At 43.3% G+C, this 6,415-nt stretch overlaps 1 non-coding gene across 1 annotated transcript; it reads left to right on the top strand.

The window, feature by feature from the left end:
* The first annotated feature begins 3,313 nt into the window (after positions 1-3,313).
* On the top strand, positions 3,314-3,463 carry LOC146400207 (small nucleolar RNA SNORA57). The gene has a single exon (XR_014816949.1). It is a non-coding gene; the product is annotated as a small nucleolar RNA SNORA57 (small nucleolar RNA).
* Positions 3,464-6,415: the final 2,952 nt, after the last annotated feature.

The raw sequence follows: 6,415 nt of genomic DNA, 5'->3' as shown, positions 1-6,415 counted from the left end.
TCAGCAATTTTAGACATTTTTGCACTGACTTTCACTTGGGGTCAAGACGTCACTCTCCAGCATTCCTACTCCTTGGCTGACATTCAGATGGTCAGAGTTACAACTGTTTGAGCTGTTTAAATATTGCAAAATGAACTTCTGTACTGGTTGGTGTAGAAGCTTCCTCAATGTCCCATCTCTGTCACCCTAGCTACTCCCATTCCTGTCCTGGGAAACCCTGGACTTCCCCAGGACCCAGCAGCTGAGGGGCCCCTCTAGACCCCTGCTGCAGCGCTTTGACCACTGCCTGTTCTGAATGTCCAGTGCTCATGCTACCCTCTGTTCATTCCTAATCCCTTTGCCTTCCCATAGAACTCTTCCGATTTTTTATTGAATACAGATTTGGGGTGTTCATTACTATGTCTATATAAATATTGTTCACTGGAGCCAATCTGTAACTATGATGACATTCCTTATACAACTTTCCGCTTTTACCGGAGTGATTAAATGCCTGATATTTGACATGATTATTTTAATATCTGAATACTATAAAATATCTCCAAATGTATAATTTTCCAGGTAGTTAAAACCATCACTTTTGTTGTCACTTACACTTTCTCCTCCTGAAAATATCTCACTTGGAGTCTTACATATTCATTTTCCAGCCTGGTCTGACTGGGCTTTTCTCCAGATCTGCTGGACAGTGTCCTATGGACCTGAATTGCCTGCTATCTTGGAGCCTCTCTTTCCTAGATCCCATGCGCTGCTTCTTTGGTTTACCCTTTGTAGTGGAGCACATCCCCAAACAGGACGCTTTGGAGGTTCTCCGTTTTTGTTTTAAGATTTTGCGTATCGGGGAATGGCTTTTGGCTCACCTCACACTTGATTGACTGGGTATAGAATGCTAGGTGTCAAATCATTTATACTGAGAATTCCCAGATTGCATTACTCCAGAGATGTCAAGATTCAGGATTGTTATCTAGTGGTTTGATGACATCAATTCCCTTTTCTTTCTTTTTTTAATGGATACAGTATCTTCATCTCTGGGAGGGCAGTAATTAGACTGGAACTTTCAAAAAATCTTTTTTTTTTTTTTTTTTTGGTTTGTTTTTGAGGTCCTATGTTTGCTTCGGTTTTTGTGTTCTTATTTTTGGTTAACCAGTATGCACTGAGAAACTTTCATGTGCCTTATAGGCACTGTTCTAGGTGTTTGGGATACATGAGAACAAAGATTGCTGCCTTTGTGGGGCTCAAGTCTTTTGGTCTCTGCATTTGGAGACTTCCTTCAAATGTCTGTTGAGTCTCCATTTGTGTGTTTATTATTTTTTTAAATAGAACTTAAATAAAATGCAGAAAATTTAAATGTATAGGCCAGTGAAATTTTACAACTGTACACGCAATGTATGCACCCCTCAGATCAAAGAGCATTTCTACAACCCAGAGCCCCTGTGCCCATTCCCAGCTAACATCTCCTCTCTCCCCAGAGGTAATCACTGCAGGTTGGTTTTGCCTCTTCTGTGATTTCACGCACAGTATGTACTCTTTTGAGCCTGGCTTCTTTCATTCAACATAATGTCTTTGCGATTCATCCATGTTGTATGTATCAGTAATTCAGCTTTTTTAACTCCTGTGTCGCATTTCATCATGTGTATATGCCGCAATTTATTTTTTCATTCTATTGATTGGTACTTGGGTTGCTCCCAGTTTTGTATTATGTCCATTCATTTTTTGAGAGTAAAATACATACAAAATTGTTTCTAGAAGCTCTGTGTGAGTGGGGCTTAGAGACTAAACAGCTCCACAATGGGGCGATTGGATTGTCCAGCTGGCTCTGAGGCTTGGGACCTCCAAATAGCACCACTGGTAGCTTTTTTCTCTGGGGCTTTTTCAGTTTCCCTAAAGAAGGATCATCCAAGACGTGTGAGCCAGGCTGCCAGGATCCTAGAACTTCAAGCCTTATCCTTCCAGTGTCGAATTTCATCTTGCCCATTTTTTTTTCCCCTGAGTCTTACCTTACTCTCCAGGGCCTCTTTATTTCAATTTTCCAGAAAACAAGCCCCTTTATCAGAGAGAATTACTGGCGATGAGTGGAGGGGATAAGGACCCAATGTCATTTCCGGGCTCCTCCAACTCATCTCACTCGACCTCTTGTGGTGTCCTCCGTTCTTCAATTGTCCAGAGATTCGGGGCAGGGGGAGGAGAGACTGGACTTCTCTTGACAATGTATCTCTCTGAAGGCACTTAGGTTCCACCTCCCCTGCTCGGCTAATTCATTTCTCTTTACTCCAAACACTCTCTTTCTTCATATGCTAAGATTTGGGGCGACATACCTCCTGATTTCATCAAAAGATGAGTGTTTCTCTTTCTTGTTCTTGTTATTTTGGGGTAAATGGTACAAAGGGAGGGAAATGGATTCAGTGGCTTTGCACTTCCTTTCCCCTCCTTTGTTGAAGTTAAAGGCTCCTCATCACCACTTCTAAGTACAAAAGTCTGAAGAGGTGACCCTGCCCCTTGCTTCAGGTTCACCTGTAGCAAGTCTCTCTTTTTTCCTATGTTTAATGTAATTTTATTTTTAATGAGAAGTCATTTGCAAAGCACAATTTAAAAAAAAAAATAGGAAGTCATTTTCTGGCTGTTGTTGCTAGGCAAAACAGCTCTTTCAAGTAACGATGAGTTTTCTTTTCTCAAACTGTGTCTGGAAAATTTTGTGCAATAGACCTGTCTTTTTTTATCCTTCTGATCTACGTAGCACTTATGAAGTGGGTTCCAGCACTGCTGGGGTGAGACCTTCAGGGAAATGTGTTTGGTCATTGTTTGGCAGGTCAGGTGTGTCCAGAAGGTAAAGACTTCGGTTCCCGGAGTTCCGTTCTGTGTGCTGGGCGCCTCAGTGGCGCCTGTCTTAACTGGGGTGTGTACACAGCCTTCGTGTGTTCCTCTAGGAAATCCTGTAGGCTTGGAGGTCAGTGGTCGGTGGTTAGGTGATACGGATGGCTTGCTTGGAAAGTGGCAGCTTCAGAAGTTTTCCTTTCCTGCATCCTTGGTTACAGTGTGGCCCACTGTAAAGAGTGGGGATTGTCCTTACCCTGGAACTGTTGGGGGCCTGCGTCTAACTCCCAGGTTGTGACTGTGGCATTTAGCAGAAATGGCTGGGCTCAGAAGCAGCTTCTCATGTTGCCTGGAGGTAGCAAGTCTCTTTAGATAAGACGTCCTTGTAGGGACTTACCTGATGGTCCTCCAGTAAACAATGCTGTCCCACACTCACCTGGCATGTTAGCATCTCTTCACACCGCCAGGAACCTTCCTCTCTGATTAATGTCCTATTCAACTGCTCGACCCTCCTTTTCTTGGCTGGGGGATTGGGCGTGTGGTCTCAGCCCCCCTAATGTACAGAGGTAGAGGGAAAGGGCTCTGGCCCTCTCAGTATCACGGATTCAGTACCAGCGGCTTCCAGTCCACTGGTTCTAGCCTGAGTGCCAGGACATGAGGGGGAAAAAAGGACTGCTCAAATGTCACGTCCTCCGGGATCTTCCATGACTTCTCCCCAGAGTTCCCCACACGTGCATCGATAAAGCATTTGCTGCATTGCATAATCACTGTTCACATGCTCATTCTCCTCACTAAAATATGAGCTTCCTGAGCACAGATTTTATCCTGTGAGTGTTTTCCTTTATCAAACCAAGTGATAATCGTGCTTATGGAATGCTCACTATGTATACCAAGTATTAGTTTAAGGACTTTATATATTATTAACTCATTTACTTCTTTTTTTTGTCTTTTGTCCTTTTAGGGCCGCACCTGCAGCATATGGAGGTTCCCAGGCTAGGGGTCTAATTGGAGCTGTAGCCACCAGCCTACACCACAGCCACAACAACGCCAGATCCAAGCTGTATCTGCGGCCTACACCACAGCTCACGCCCACTCCGGATCCTCAACCCACTAAGCGACGCCAGGGATTGAACCCACAACCTCACTGTTCCTAGTCGGATTCATTTCCACTGCACCACAACGGGAACTCCGAACTCATTTGCTTCTCACAATAACATTATAAGGTAGGTATTATCATCACCCCCATGTTACATATGAAAAAAATTGCAGCACAGAGCGGTTAAGTAACCTGCCCAATTCTATTTAACGAATAATGGGTAGGGTGGAAATCTGAGCCCAGATGATCTGGCTCAGATTATGCTCTGAACCTCTCTGACCTCTGAACTAAGCAGTGCCTAACAGGTATTTGTTAAATAGATTAAAAGATAATGAAGGTGGATAGGAAAAAACCAAGGCCTTCAATAAAGTCAAATTCATTCTTAGAGATAATGACATTTTGAAGCAAACTAAAAGTTTGATTTTTATTGACTTGGTTCTCTACGCAGCCCAAGCCATAAAGACCCAGGGAAAGAGGTCTAGGAGAAGATTTCCGTCTTGAGTGTTAATGACCAGATGTTTATATCCTCTCAAAATCTGCTGTGTTTAAGCCCTAACTCCCCTGCTAGTGTGGCTGTATTTGGAGCTCAGGCCTTTAAGGAAGTAACTGAGGTTAAATGAGGTCACATGGATTAGACCCTGATCCCATAGGATTGATGTCCTTATAAGAAAAGACACCAGCAGCCTCCCTCCCACCTCCCTAACACACACTTGAAGGCAGAGAAACCTCACCAGAAACCGAACTTGCCTTGATCATGGACTTCAAGTCTCCAGACCTAAATTTCTGTCATTTGAGCCCCCCCAGTCTGGGGTATTTTGTTATAGCAACTCAAGCAGACTAAGACAACTTCTAATGGCTGAAGTTTGGAAAACACAGATATTCCTCAGCATTTTCAGAAACCAGCTGCTTTAACAGTGTTCTCTCACCCTGGTAGCTGGATTTGACCTTCTTGTGTATTTTGTTTTGTTTGGTTGGTTGGTTCTGGGTTTTGTTGAAAGGAAATTTTAAGACTCCAAACAATCCAGGCTTCTTTTTACCATAGGGAGGTCAATATTTGATTTTTCATTTTTTCCTTCAACATTCTCAGCAGCTATAGATTTTTTTTTACCTTTTATCACCTCAGCTAGCAAGTTTCAGTCTATGCAGAAATTAAATTTTTCTTCCTAAAATGTATACTTATCAATATTATTACTGATATCATCCATGTTTATCTGAGGAAATAATGCTAATATATTTTCTTTTCTTTTTTTCTTTTTAGGGCTGCACCCTCGGCACATGGAAGTTCCCAGGCCAGGGGGCAAATCCTGACTGCAGCTGCCGACCTACACCACAGCTCACAGCAACAAGGGATCCAAACTGCACCTGCGACCTACACCACAGCTCACGGCAACACTGGATCCTTAACTCACTAAGCAAGGCCAGAGCTCGAACTTGCATCCTCGTGGATGCTAGTTGGGTTCGTTAGCACTGAGTCACAACGGGAACAGCTAATATATTTTCTTTTTCAATGGAACTCTGCTATAACTGTGGAGTGAAACTTCAGATCCTATGAAAGATTTCAAATTTCAGCTGTCTGTCCATGGGTTTTAAAAAGAGTAACTTTTTTTTGGTAAACTATAAAAATTTCCAGACATAGAAGTAGAAAGATTATAGCCTCACACAGATTCAACATTATCAAGGTTTTTGCCACAATTGCTTTATCTACTCCTTCATTGCTGACACATTTCACACTAAATCTAAGACATCAAGTCATTAAACTCTATGTATCTCACTAGGCACTCTTTATAAAGAGGGAGACATCGTCTTATATAATCACAATCCAATTATCTAGAAGAATTAATCTAGGAGAATTCATTTTTTTTATTTCATCTTATTTTATTTATTTTTTGTCTTTTCTAGGGCTGCACCCATGGCATATGGAGGTTCCCAGGCTAGGGGTCTAATCAGAGCTGTAGCCGCCGGCCTATGCCACAGCCACAGCAACGCGAGATCCGAGCCGCGTCTGCCACCTACACAACAGCTCACAGCAATGCCAGATCCCTGACCCACCGATCGAGACCAGGGATCAAACCCAGGTCCTCACAGATACTAGTAGGATTCACTTCCACTGAGCCACAATGGGAACTCCCTCAAAAATAGTTGTTTTTAATTTTTTTTCTTTTTCGTCTTTTTGCCTTTCTAGGGCCGCTTCCTGTGGCATATGGAGGTTCCCAGGCCAGGGGTCTAATAGGAGCTGTAGCCACTGGCCTACGCCAGAGCCATAGCAACTTGGGATCTGAGCCGTGTCTGCGACCTACACCACAGCTCACGGCAATGCCGGATCCTGAACCCACTGAGCAAGTCCAGGGATCGAACCCGCAACCTCATGGTTCCTAGTCGGATTCGTTAACCACTGCGCCACACTGGGAAAGTTAGTATGCTATGAAATGCAAGGTGCTGACCTACCATCCAACTAAAGCTGAGATCAAAAAAGGCCTGAGACGACTCTTAAAAATACACAGTATCAGGACTTCA

Source organism: Sus scrofa, chromosome 9 (assembly GCF_054392235.1).
Source record: "Sus scrofa isolate SSC_HxYL_T2T_F1_AM1 chromosome 9, Sscrofa_HxYL_maternal_Yorkshire_Landrace_v2.0, whole genome shotgun sequence".
Lineage (NCBI taxonomy): Eukaryota > Metazoa > Chordata > Mammalia > Artiodactyla > Suidae > Sus > Sus scrofa.
Note: the sequence above shows the minus strand (reverse complement) of the source record. Positions and strands in the feature narration are given on the sequence as shown.